This window comes from Chanodichthys erythropterus, chromosome 2 (assembly GCF_024489055.1).
Source record: "Chanodichthys erythropterus isolate Z2021 chromosome 2, ASM2448905v1, whole genome shotgun sequence".
NCBI classification, from domain to species: Eukaryota; Metazoa; Chordata; class Actinopteri; order Cypriniformes; family Xenocyprididae; genus Chanodichthys; species Chanodichthys erythropterus.
This window is the reverse complement of record NC_090222.1, coordinates 39,450,001-39,465,000: the sequence shown is the minus strand read 5'-3', so window position 1 is coordinate 39,465,000 and position 15,000 is coordinate 39,450,001. Positions and strand designations below refer to the sequence as shown.

General features: G+C 36.4%; 1 protein-coding gene across 3 annotated transcripts in view; it reads right to left on the bottom strand.

The window, feature by feature from the left end:
* Positions 1 to 15,000, bottom strand: part of LOC137037881 (raftlin-like) — a 133,977-nt gene that overhangs the window by 118,315 nt on the left and 662 nt on the right. The window lies entirely within an intron of this gene.

The window sequence follows — 15,000 nt, the reverse complement described above, 5'->3', positions numbered from 1 at the left end:
CCACTAAACTCCTATTCTGATTTCCCAGACTGTGTTCGGTTTCATCACGAGTAACTCCGTTCATGTACTGCTTTCTTTCAGGTGTTTCCCATGAGGAAAGTGATCTGTCTATTTTCTCACGTACCACCTTAATTTGCTTCTGCGTGCGCAGCAAAATACCGTACACTGCTGTTTCTCAGTTCCTTACAGCCAGACACTGCCTCATCCTGTGCTTGTTTGGCAGAAATAAAGCAGAAAAAGACCCAATTAAGGCACACTAGATTACTAAATAAATAAATAAGAGGCATAAATGGGCTTCAGCTCATCATGGGAGCCCAATCTCTCGACTGGCAGGCCGGGAATTAACACGTCCATCCACGGAGAGGCCAAAAGTGCTCTCTGTTCGTCAGCCAAACCCCCCTTTTGCAAATCTAAAGTGACAACCGCCGACAGTCGCGAGCGGATCAGAAGGGTGCAGGTAATATCCCATTGTGACCAGCTGATTAAACCTGGGGTGGGCCGCTGATGAAGAATACTCTCTATTATGTTCCTGTCTAATTACAGCGGCCGGGACGAATAATCTGAGAGGCGGCGACGGCCGAGGGTTCTAGAGAATACACGGTTAATGAGGTGAACCGCTCGAATGAAAAGGTGAGAATCAATCACAGAAAATCAAGCAGATTGTTCATTAGGAGTCGGGATAACGCACAGCGTGCCGGCAGCTCCGGCGGCAGGGCGACTCTAATTAGGACCCAGACGAGAGGCCATGCGGATTTATGAACGCTGTCATAGGAATCACTGTTTCATGTGACACGGACATGAATGGATGCGTTTGGCTATCCGTGGCTGAATCCAATCGGAGAAATGACATCTCCAGTATGACAGTCATGCATCAGCAATTGGATTTTTCTAATTTGATCGATTGAATGAAATGCAGGAAGATTTTAGACTTGGGAGCACAACCCTTTTTTAATGTCGTAATCTGATGTATTTCAGGCTCCAAAAGGGGGTTTTCGCGGTGATGAAATAGATTTTTGCTTCCTCAAAGAACCTTTCAGGGAACAATTCTTAAAGAAACATAGCGTGGAGAATGTCCTAAGAATCTTTTGTGGATTTAAAAGATTCCATGGAAGGTAAAGGTTCTTTTTTGGACCATCGATGCCAAAAAAGAACCTTTCTTTTTTTAAGAGTGTAATGAGAATCAATTGTAAGGTGGGGCTTTTTATCCATTGGGAAAAGTGAAAAGTGGGCGATACATACATACAAAAAAAAAAAAATTGGGTTTGATACTAAAAGTTGAAACTTTTATTATGAAAGGATGCATTAAATTGATCAAAAATGAAGGTAAATATATTTATAATGTTATATATAATTTCTGTTTCAAATAAACGCTGTTCCTTTGAACTTCATGAAATAAATCTTGGTTTCCACAAAAAAATATGAAGCAGCACAGAAATAGTAATCGGAAATGTTTCTTGAGCATTTGAATGATTTCGGAAGGATCATGTGACACCGAAGACTGGAGTAATGATGCTGAAAATGTCACATTTCATAAATCATACCAACCCCAAACTTACGGTACATGTAGTGTATCAGAATTGATGGTTTAAAGGAAAGGGTTGAAAAAGAAGTTAGAGATTTTGAAAAAAGGTTACTAGAAAAAAAGTAGATTATAATCATATTAGTAAATTAACTTGCATTAAAAAAAGTAAAAAGCATCAATTTTGATTTACAGCCTGAATGTTTACATTTTTGCCTTTCAAAGAGGATTTGCCGCAGTGTTGCCAAGTCTGCTGTTTTCCCTTGGAATTGAGCTACTTTAACACTGTTGCCGTGGGTTGAAGTGACCCCAAATAACATGATATTTAACTCTTGGAATGTGAATTTTACCAAAAGCGTGGATTTTACCCACCGGAATGTGATGTTTTGGGCTAGTTTTGAGTAGCAATTGGGCGGGTTTTGTTGTGAAAATCTGGCAACCCTGATTTACCAAGAACACCAAGAATAACCGTAAAGATAACTATAACGATAACTATATTAGTGTCCACACCAGCGGACATTATCATTCTGTTTATTCATGCACGCTCTGCAGTTTTGTCATCTGTTGCTTTAAATGCTTGCGCTCTTTAAAGCATTGACTATCAATGTTTTTATCATTCATCAGCTGGAAAAAAAAATCGTTCTGAAAGGGATTCCAACTGTAAAAAGTGTTGCCAAGTCAGCGGTTTTCCCGCGGAATTGAGCAGGGTTGGGGAGTAACGGAATACATGTGAGGGCGTTACGTAATCAGGATACAAAAATCCAGTAACTGTAATTCGTTACAGTTACGTCAAAAAACGTAGTAATCAGATTACAGTTACATTTTGAAAAAAGTAGGGATACTATCAGGATTACAATCATTTAATTTAAAACTAAATAAATCATTATTTTGCCATAATAACACATATTAAGCGCTGCTTGATTATACAGTATTTCCTGGTTCTGTGATGACTCACGTGAGCCACCCGCTGGTGCATGCGCAAATAACACCCGTCTACAATCTCCTCAGACGCAGATTGAATCACTGCTGCTGGTTGAAACAATGCTGTCCGCAGGGAAAAACGCTCTCAATTCATGGAAATTTTGCTGCTATTTTGTTTTCAAAGAAGAAAAAGCAAAAAACTCTGCCTTCCAGCTACAAAAACACTTTCTTTATCAAAGCACTAAAAAAATAATCTGTAATACCATACTGTAGCCACTAGATGTCCACCAACATTTTACCATCCAACCTGACAGAACTGGAGAGGATCTGCAAGGAGGAATGGCAGAGGATCCCCAAATCCAGGTGTGAAAAACTTGTTGCATCTTTCCCAAACAGACTCATGGCTGTATTAGATCAAAAGGTGCTTCTACTAAATACTGAGCAAAGGGTCTGAATACTTAGGACCATGTGATATTTCAGTTTTTCTTTTTTAATAAATCTGCAAAAATGTCAACAATTCTGTGTTTTTCTGTCAATATGGGGTGCTGTGTGTACATTAATGAGGAAAACAATGAACTTAAATGATTTTAGCAAATGGCTGCAATATAACAAAGAGTGAAAAATTTAAGGGGGTCTGAATACTTTCCATACCCACTGTGTGTATATAATATATATATATTTAGGGGTGAGACATGATTAGTTTTAATACGTTTTAAAAGTAACCAAAATGCTAAACATTAAAATTAAAGCAGAACAAACATAAACAGAAATGTCTGATCCGAGCTTCTTCAGTTTGATTATGATCTGATGTGACTTTTATATTTTTAAGCTCCAAACAACAACAACAATAATAATATTGCAATAGATAATTTATCAGATTTGTAAATATTTTTATTGTTGAGACCCATTCAAAAGTATGGAATGTGTAACATTTAAAAATTTGCAGAAATTGAGAATAGTTAAAATTAATGCAATTTATTTATAGTAAAGTTGACCCCCCACCCTTTCTTTCTTTCTTTCTTTCTTTCTTTCTTTCTTTCTTTCTTTCTTTCTTTCTTTCTTTCTTTCTTTCTTTCTTTCTTTCTCTCTCACCTTGAAGTAATCCAAAAGTAATCAGATTACATTACTTTCATATTGTGGTGTTTGGATTACATTACTGAATACATTTTTTTATGAAATAATTTGTAACTGTAACGAAATACATTTTTAAAGTAACCCTCCCAAGCCTGGAAATGCACTTTAACACGGTTGCAGTGGGTTATTTTTCATGTCCGCGGGTTGAAGCATCCCCAAATAACATGACATTTAGCCCCCGAATGCAAATTTTATCAGGGAACCCCGCCAAAGAAGCAGATTTTACCTCCCATTTACCTCACATTTTCACTGGGGATCACCGCTGAAATGCGATTGGGCTAGTTTTGGGCTAGATTTGGGTAGCAATTGGGCGGGTTTTGTTTTTGTGAAAACCTGGCAACCCTGACTATAACATTTCTCCGAACTGTCGTTATCATGACAGTTGTACACTATAGGTGTGAACGGGCTTTAATTTGGGCTAAAAGGCAGGACAGCTCACTTTCAAATATTGCTCTTTTCTGATATGTTTCCATCAGATGGAAAAACAAAAGACTGCCCCAAAATTAGCCATCTTTGACATAACAACTAGCACAAAGTGTCTTTTCCAGACATCGCTCCATGTTTTGAGCTCAGACACATGCTCTCTGGAGGCAACAGGCTAAGCATGTGCTCCATCGGAGAGAGAAACCAAGGAAAATAAAAACGAAATGGGTGGTGCGATCCATGAGGAAAAGAAAGTTGGTTGGAGGGGCTGATATTTGCATAGCTGATAGAGACGGGGAGGCATGAAACGAAGCAGGAAGGTATTTTTAGAGCTGACGGAGGAAGTGGGAGATGTTTATGATTTCAGAGCGACTACTCCCTCCCCGAGGTTCTGCTTCACGCTACGAGCTTTTGGCAGCGCTGTCTCTCTAGTCAACCTGGCAACAGCTCCCTCATGCACTGTAGACTGACAAGAAAAGAGTTCACTTCCAGTATACCGTTGCATTAGTCCCAAAAAATGGTTCTCCTGTGACTTTTCATAATGTCTCCTTGTGACGGAGAGAAAGTCAGGCTTTCTGGACAAGCCTGTTGATGAGCGTTCATTTGTTCATCTTATATCAGACGCAACAGTTTGCAAAAATGATCATTTTCACAGATACGACCCATCGGGGAGAAGCGACGCCGCTTGCCGTTCATTCCTGCTTACAGGGACTAATTCAATAACTAACTGCAACGGACAAAACTACACTGTCATGGTTTGTGGCTTTTCTCAAAGCTGTGGTTCGGCTCGTGTTTAGAGATGCATTTCCTCAAAGATGGAATGAAAAAAAGCAACTCTCCCTTTGACCCATTTTCTTTAATGTGGCAAATAAGGCAAACCTCCACAGTTTCCTGACTTGTGTTTTTGTCGGTTCAGCAGGGAAAATGCTCTCCTGGGGTAGGAATGAGGCAGTCTCCCTGTTTGGACTTCCTCCTTCCTTCCTGGACGTCCTGGTCCCAACAAAGACCCCTCACCTGAGAAGGGTGTTTTGGGGGAATCTGGACACAGAGTCCAGATACAAAAAGCACCATAAAAGCATCATAACCTTGTATGGTACGTATTGTGTTTGAATATTTGTTTGCATTTGATTTTACTTTTTTTTTTTTTTAATTAATTAATTTAATTAATATGCTATATTTTTGGTATTTATAGGGGAATTCATGGTATTAAATTATATTTATGAAGTAGTTATAATCCATTTTTATTACCTTTGGAGCCATATAGACCTAAAAATGAACTTAAACTGTGGTAAATCTTGACTGCTTTGGAGCTCAGACTGAAGTTTGGTCTCTTTATAAGCTGACGCAGATTATTGCTGAATTGGAAATCAAAGTTATAGATGTTTAAGATTATTGTTATGAAAAATGCACAAAAATACTATTTTCAATTTTTATAGGAAATATATATTTTCTAAAACACGTTTTACTCTAAAACTGTGAGAAAATCACAGCCATAAATCTAAACAAGCTGTGTTCCAAATTTGAGGTTGATATCTCAAAAAATGAGCTTTCGGTAAGATTTTGAAATTCGAAATTCGAATTTGAAATTCGCTTCTAATGCACTCATTTTTGATCATGAAGAGTACAAATTTGAGTATTTTTTTTCAGGACGATTTAACCTTTTCGACTGGTCCATGATTTTTATTTGTTTGTTTGTTTTCACATAGCAAGTGGCAAAACCATAGCAAGTTTCGTACCATTCCAATTAAGTAAAAAACAAACAAAAAACAAATACAAATTTGTTCAGAAGTGACCAAACAGCACCATAGGGTTAAGAAAGAAAAATAAGAGGAATATATAATCAATTTTAAGTCCCCCTAATCAAAGTCCCATAGATTAATTAAATACAAGAAAAAAATTTATGTATTTAATTAATATTTGTGACTCAAAATTGATTGAGGGGTATTTAATATTGTTCCCAAAAGTCCAGATTATTCTGAACTGTATCACTGATTGTCTTGCCCTTTCCATAAAACAATCCCATGAACATTTTTGTCTAAAAACAAGAAATACAAATCATAATTGTGTTATTTATGCATAAATATGATGAACACCATCTATACGCTATCTATAACAATACCAAATGAGAAAATGCATTAGTGAAATTCCATTTTGGTACGGTAAATGTTAACATTTTCACCATTTTCTGTAAAAAAAATAGATAAATATGCTGATCAATTAACAAAAACATCTAATTAACTCATCAAAGATGCAGAAAAATATACGATTATGAAGAAACATACCGATTTACCGGTTAATAAAGTAACGTCAAATGTGTAAATAATGCCTTCATTTTTGGTGCGTTTCCTAAATGCCCTCCAAAGACCGAATATAGTGTATAACCACTTTTACTTTTGTGTGAAGTATTCTGTTAAAGGAGAGACGCACAAACACCCCGTTTTACTCTGAGGACGCATTTCCTGAGCAAAGATAAACAAAATATCACAGCATAATTTAGACAAAAATCGGGGTTAATTGGTGTCTTGGGAAAGCGTTCCTACTTTATGTCCCTACAAGCTCCAGACCCTGTTGTGTTGCCGGCCGCTGCTTCACTGCCTGTTTATGAATAATTAGAAAAAATAAGGACCCAGGTACAATGAAAGCCACAATTATAGACTGAATCCAATCTCGGCATGCTCTAGACACACTGCAACTCGTCTGACAGATTGTCTCTTTAAAATCCCTCTCGCTGCAGCCCTTGGATGATGGGAGGGGGGGACACTTTCCCTCACTTTCCCTTTTGTTCGGCATGAACCTAGAAAACCCATCCGCTCAGCGTCCAAGGTCTGGGCACGGCCACGCTGGAAACCCAGACGCAGCGGATGGAATTGCCATGGGAACGGGCCCCTTGACAACGATTTCATACTCAAGAGAAGAAAAGAGAGCAATATCTCCCTCCCTTTATTCGCTTACTTTGAGATCCTCTCTCATATTCTCATTCTCTCTCGTCTTTCCGTTCTCTTTCTCGGCTTCTAATTTGTTTTACGTGCGTTTCATTTGACAAGACAAATATAATTTCCTTTATTAAATAGCTGTGTAACCCAGAAATTTTGCTAGACTGTGTTAGATATATACAGTAGTGTTCAAAAGTGATCAAAATATGAGGATATTTTAAATATGAGGGAAGAGCAAAACACTCAACTTATCTGATAATATTACTGGTAAAAAAAAGGCAAGCTACAGGTTTTTTTTTTTGTTTTTTTTATGCATATAAAGACAAAAAGCTGAGAGGAAAAAGCATACATTGACTGTCTATAGCATAATCAGTTATTGGTTCTCTCTTGATTTCTGGCTCCAAAAATATGTCTGCACAATTTGTCATGTTTCATTGTGTTATTATAACAAATAAAACAACTGACTCCAAGCAAAACTATGCAATTTGCTTACAAAATATTAATAATAATATGTGAATAAAGGGTAAAGATGCCATTTTTCCTAGGCTGAACAACACTTTTGGTCACTACTGTATGTTTGGTTATGAATAGACACGAGGCTTTATATTATTTGTGCAAAAACAAAGAAACGATAATGTAAAATGCACACAAAGAACAGTTCAAATGACATGCTCACATGCTTTATTTTAAATTATTTCTCTGTTTAAATTAGTTTTATCATTTTGAGTCTTGTTTTGAACTTAAGTGGTTATTATGTGAAATTTTTTGGGGTTTTTTGCACTGTTACGAATAACCTAATCTTTAGTTTTTTGTGCTTCATGTCTCAGATAAAAAGAGTAAATGCTAAAATGCAGTAATATTCTTAAAAAAAAAAATAAAATAAATATATATATATATATATATATATATATATATATATATATATATATATATATATATATATATATATATATATATATTATTATTATTATTATTTTTTTTTAAGAATATTACTGCATTTTAGCATTTTAACATATATATATATTACCCTAAAAATAGGATCATCTGTGGAGATTTCAATATATAAACAACTTTAGAATGAGAAAAATAAATATATTTTCACTACACTTGTCATAAAATAAAAACTATTTGTTCCTAAAAGAAACATTTTCTTTCTTACTTTACACTTTTTGTGCAATGAAAAGATTCCATGGATGTTAAACGTTCCTCATGGAACCATCGATGCCAATAATTTTTTGAGATTTTTATCATATCACCCTCCCCGGTGTCCATATGGGAGACAGTATGTTGTGCGAGAGTGTGAGACTGTTTTCAGTGGAAAAAATCCAGTGCGAAGCATTCAGTCTCTTTTCTTAAAGTGTCCCTACTATAACGCCCCTTTCACAAGATGTAATCTAAGTCTCTGGCGTCTCCAGAATGTGTCTGTGAAGTTTCAGCTCAAAATCCCCCACAGATCATTTATCATAGCTTGTCAAATTTTTGTGTGGGCAAAAACACGCCGTTTTTGTATGTGTCCCTTTAAATGCAAATGAGCTGCTGCTCCCCGCCCCCTTTCCAGAAGAGGGCGGAGCTTTAACAGCTCAACAACAACAAAGCTGGAGAATCTCACGCAGACAAAATGAGGATTGTTTGCATTGAACTTTGAGCGTCGTAACTTTGCAGATGTTGTTTATGATCAAACAGCAACATTACACACTAACTAAAGTTAAAAAAGTGAAATCATAATCAACCACCATTTAAAAACAAACAAAGCTCAAGCTCTGTTACACTCAAGCAAAGCATTGAACATGACTCGATCAATATCGCTGCAATTTTCCTGTCCAACCATTACCAAGAGAGTCGATGAGTCTTTAAGACATTTTAAGATGCTTTATTCTGTCGCCTGTTGAACACAGAAAGCTTGTGTTTTCCTGCAGCGCTTGCATATTTCCCGCTTTGATTGTTCTCTGTTGTGCCTAGGCATCGCCAGCGGCCTGAATATTTGTGGCAGAAGCTCGTCGCTGCGACAGCCTAATCTTCGCTCACATCCAGAAAGCGTAATCCGTTCAAAGTGGCACCTCGCGCAGGAGAAGAACAAAAATTACCATTCATCTTCCATCAAGGCGCACAGCTAAAGCTGCGTTTCATCTCCTCGACTGACTCAGCTGAGGAGAAGGTGCACCGACAGCGAATGTGACATCTGATTTGTAGGCTGTCTAATCACAGGAGAGGGTGTACATTTTCTCTTGAAAAAGGCTCTGTTCGCAGGAGAGCCTGTCCTAATTGAACGTGCACGAGGAGAAGCCGTTCAGAGATCACAGGTACAGCACGCGACGAAAAGCAAGTACGTTTCAAATGCACGTTCCAATTATCTAAATTAGATTTAATTGAGCACAAGAGAAGATTCTCTGTCCTAATTAGGTTACCAAAATATTGAAGCTTCACGTGTATTAATCATATTCCTAACGCACACCAGCCAAGCTGCCGATGATGATACAGGTTGAATAAACATCTGCAGGAGTTCAAAAAGATGAAATTATCTACATTATCTACTACAAAAGTACATACTTTTGAGTGTGTAGTAGAATAGTAGGCAAGCTTTGGGACAAACTACTTTATCTGTCGCTTAGTTATACGCATCCTGTCTTGTCAAAGTTAAAATCATCCACATTCAATTTAATTTAATTTCCTACCCTTTTGGAGAGAAATGCAGCAGAACGCTGATCTGCAGTCATGACGAGAACTCTCCTCTTGTGTTTGCATAATGATAAATATAAAAGATGACCACATGAATCTTTATAATAGTTAACAATGCTGTTGCAGATGAAATATGTGGATAACATTGAATAAATATCTTTTCATCGGGTTAGATATTGATTACTAATCACTCAGGCCCCTTTATCTCTCACACGTCCGCCATGTTTGTAGTTTTCTAACACCTTTTATTCGTGTTTGTAGTTCTAATCGAATCCTCGTCCAACACGCAATGGGTTGTGAGCTATATAAGCTTTAGAGTATGTACGGATCTGCACTTCAGATTCTAACCGGAAAAAGTAGACTATCCATGTATCTTTAAAGTACTCATTTCAACATACTATGATTTGGGACACACTAATTCTAATTTCGAATACTATTTAGGATGGATATACTATGGAGTCAATAAGGGGACATGGTGATGAAAATAATATGAAATGGGAGGAACATTTCTCAAAAGTTCTGCATTCACCTCAGAAACTTTGGGTCCTCTTACAAAAATGTTTGTGTTCACTTGCAAAAAAAAAACTTGCGTTCACTTCATTTTTGTGATGGAAATAATATGAGGTGGGCAGGAAATCTATATTTCAGCGCTTTTGCATTCTCTCACAAAACTTTTGCATTCCCCGAGAAACTTTGTTCACTTGCGAAAAAAAAATTGCGTTCACTCGCAAAAAAATTGCATTGGAAATAATATGAGGTGGGCAGGAAATCTATATTTCAGCGCTTTTGCATTCTCTCACAAAACTTTTGCATTCCCCGAGAAACTTTGTTCACTTGCGAAAAAAAAATTGCGTTCACTCGCAAAAAAATTGCATTGGAAATAATATGAGGTGGGCAGGAAATCTATATTTCAGCGCTTTTGCATTCTCTCACAAAACTTTTGCATTCCCCGAGAAACTTTGTTCACTTGCGGAAAAAAAATTGCGTTCACTCGCAAAAAAATTGCATTGGAAATAATATGAGGTGGGCAGGAAATCTATATTTCAGCGCTTTTGCATTCTCTCACAAAACTTTTGCATTCCCCGAGAAACTTTGTTCACTTGCGAAAAAAAAATTGCGTTCACTCGCAAAAAAATTGCATTGGAAATAATATGAGGTGGGCAGGAAATCTATATTTCAGCGCTTTTGCATTCTCTCACAAAACTTTTGCATTCCCCGAGAAACTTTGTTCACTTGCGGAAAAAAAATTGCGTTCACTCGCAAAAAAATTGCATTGGAAATAATATGAGGTGGGCAGGAAATCTATATTTCAGCGCTTTTGCATTCTCTCACAAAACTTTTGCATTCCCCCGAGAAACTTTGTTCACTTGCAAAAAAAAATTGCGTTCACTCGCAAAAAAATTGCATTGGAAATAATATGAAAAACTATATTTAACTCTATTTCTTAAAACTTAAATTTCTTGGAGAATGCAATGCCTTTGAGAGCATATGCAAAAGCATTGAAATAAATTCAGAACTAATCTTTTCAATTTAGAGCAATTATCTTTATTGTTTAGGTCTTTGGTGTGTTTTGCATTAAAACAAATTAGGTTTACACAACACTGTTTTCGACTAAAATCTTTTTATTTGTTTTGGCCGTTTGTTTACGCAGGCCTGAAAACACAAACATTTGAAAACGGGTTTCAAAGTGCAAGTTTTTGAAAATGATACTGTTAATGTCTCAGTGTAAACTACACAAATGTGAATTTGTGAAAACTATGTGCTCATTCATCTATAGGCGCATAATGATTCTTTACATAGTGATATCGCCATCTATTGGCCAGGTAGCAGAATACAGCATTTTTAGTCATTTTTTGTGGCTCCGATTGTTTTGACAACGTTGTCGTCGGTACTCGAAAAAGGAAAAACTTTCCATTTTTAGTACATTGTTGTCATGTTATCATTTCCTAAGAAATCCCACACACCTGATTGGCCCAATTAACAACCATAGCATCATGTCAGCGACTTTTGCACAGGCGAGTACCGCTCATAATTTTTTCCGAAAATGTACAAAATTGAGTTTTTGTATTTTTTTTCTCTCTGAGCTGTAATGAAATGTTCCAGCTGATGCACATATGACACTGAAGTCAGCATTACTCTCCTCTGCAGGAGCAACAGTAACTCTCTAACAGCGAGTACGCTGGGGTCGGAGGTGACTAGCCCGTGATATGATGCACCAGATTCCTCCATGACAACAGCAGCTCTGTGTGTCGGCTCCTGAGGCGCCCGGCGCAGCGCGACTGAATGCGCACGCACGGCCTCCGAACCTCCGTCTGGAACTGATTAATGACAGTTTGCCTTCTCTTTTCTCTTTCCTTACATTCCTTTCTTAAAGGGCGTTCACACTGACAGCAATTCGAGTCTGCAAGACATTCATTTACAAGAAGTGTGGGCAATTTCTGGAAATATGAGTGACAGCGACTGTTATCCGGACCGCCTACTAGCAGCAATAGATTAGCATACTAACATACAAATCATACTCTGTGCACAGTGTGCAAATTTTCTATGAGTATGTTTGGCATACTTTGTGAAACTACATTTGACAAAATGTGCAGCACACAACAAAGACCATGGTGCAACAATGCAGTGAACTCGACTTGACCTTCCAGTTTAAGCAGTGATTTTTAACTCCTTTGTGACTTATTGTTTGATCAGTATGCCAAAAAATTTATTTTTATTTCCAAGATGATGCCACATGCAGTGTAATATGACAAAAACACTTATAAATATGTGGTTATAAAAATAAAAAAACAAAACTGTTCAAAGTAATTTTCAGTAATTTTAATGAAGCTGAAATAAAATAAAACATAAATATTAAATGGAAAAACTTGTACTAAAATTGCCAAAACTGAAATAAAAATAAAGCTAAATATAAACATTTTATTAAAAAAAATGACTTAAGCACATACAATAACTAAAATGAAAATGAACACTCAAAATATGAAAATAAAAGCCAATTCAATATATTAATAAATACTATAATAGTATTTAAATAATACTGAAATAACACTGTTAAAAACACTCATTGCTGCATAATGTATGAAGTAATTATTTTAATAAATTTTGCAACCTTCTTTTTTAAAATTAGCCATAAACTAACATCCCCAGAGATTTTTGCGCAAAATCATAATAAAAACTTAAAACACTGAACATTTTGTAAAGGTTTAAAATGTCTGTTTTTAACTTAGGGCTGTCACTAATGATTATTTGGTGGTAATCAAGAAATCTGTTGATTATTTTGAAAATTAATAGATTAATCGGATATTTTTTGTGGTAATAAAAATCGACCTAAGCCTTTAAAATGACTTCAAATACCTATATAACAACATGAGGCAATACTATTTCAAATAAATTATCAAAAGCAAGTAATCATATGGTTTTATAGAACAACACTGTTAAAATGCATAATATACATAATATAAACAATAATCTTATGTATATTATGTATTATAAAAAATGCCTGCAGAGGGCGCTGACGGCCTGGTGATTTTTGTTGTTACACTTTACAGCAGGTCAAATGCTTGTTTAATATTGGCCAAATGACATTTAATTCAAATGTTTAATATTTGCCAACTTCTTTACGATAGAAATGCGACAGCCACTGTAATTTCTCGCAATCAAGGTTTTTTCAAAAATTGAGTATTCAAATTTAATCGAGGAATCGTGACAGCCCTTGTTTTAAGATTTATTTTTGTCAATAACAAACTAACATTTGACGAGCGACAGGAAATGTTGTTGAACATGCAATTTTTATATCTGCGGTATTGTGAAAGGAAGCCCGGCCTATAGTGAAATATCATTGGTCCATAACAGTAGCTGATATTAAAGTCGCAATGTAATGAAAGTAGCAACAGTTTTTTTCTTCCATACATCTGAGTGAAACAGATTAAGAAAAAAGTAAGACTAGGACTTGCATCGGTTGTTGATTGATTGGATGGAGGCGGATCTGAATGTGAGATAGCAGTCATTTCTAAGAAAGGGGCGAGCAGATTAAATGATTGGAGAAGTTCAACATACATCACCAGAGACAAGATTCATTTTACCAGAAGATTGAGTTTGATTTAAAGGGGTGGTTGATTATGATTTCACTTTTTTAACTTTAGTTAGTGTGTAATGTTGCGGTTTGATCATAAACAACATCTGCAAAGTTACGACGCTCAAAGTCCAATGTAAAGAGAGATATTTTCTTTTACAGAAATCGATTTTAAGGACTACAACAAACGGCTGGTAGGGACTACAATGACATTCTTCCTGGGTTAGTGACATCACTAACCCTAAAATTTGCATAAACCCCGCCCCAGAGAACACACAACAAAGGGGGCGGGGCCATGTTGGGCTGCTTTAGAGAAGAGGAAGAGTTGTTGTAGTCGAGTGTTGTTGACATGCCGTCATTTTACGCCAAACGAGGGTCAATTCAACACAAAAGATGAACATGACGACACATGCTAGTGGATGAGTTGAATCAACTCCACAGCAACTACATCAATGTATCCACTAACCATTCAGAAACGTCTAAAAGTTGTAACTTCTTCCTGAGTCTCTCCATCAGTGTCGACTCCGGTTTGAACAATGTAAGGCTGAACACTTTCCTCATTTTGGCTGCGTGAGATTCTCCAGCTTTGTTGTTGTCGAGCTGTTAAAGCTCCGCCCTCTTCTGGAAAGGGGGCGGGGAGCAGCAGCTCATTTGCATTTAAAGGGACACGCACATAAACAGCGTGTTTTTACTCACACCCAAATAGGGGAAATTTAACAAGCTATAATAAATGATCTGTGGGGGATTTTGAGCTGAAACTTCACAGACACATTCTGGAGACGCCAGAGACTTAGATTACATCTTGTGAAAGATTACTTAAATTACTGGGTCAAAAAAAGGTAAACACATGCACAAATGAATTGTGCACAGTAGATCAATAACATAAATTAGATATAATAGATGAATTTTCATTAAACATCAGATATCTTCAGATCACACAGCATTTTTGCTTTCAGTGTATTTTTGGCTACAAATATCTAAACATACTTAAATCACGACGCATTTACTTTAATTGCGTAAGTTTTGTTTAATAAGAAATGTATCAAAATGAAGTGAGTTTATGCTTAAAACAAGAACAAATATCTGCCAGTGCGGTCAGAAAAAAATCAACTGAATTCAAACGGAAAACAAGATTTTTCCGACCCCATTGGCAGCATAAACTCACTTCATTTTGATCAATTTCTCATTAAAAAAGACGTAATATCTCAACTCATTTTGCTTCTCAAGTAAATGCATCTTGATTTAAGAATGTTTAGATGGGAAAACAAGAAGAAGAACATCATTTTTGCAGTGAATTTGCATCTAAAATCCTACTCTTTCAG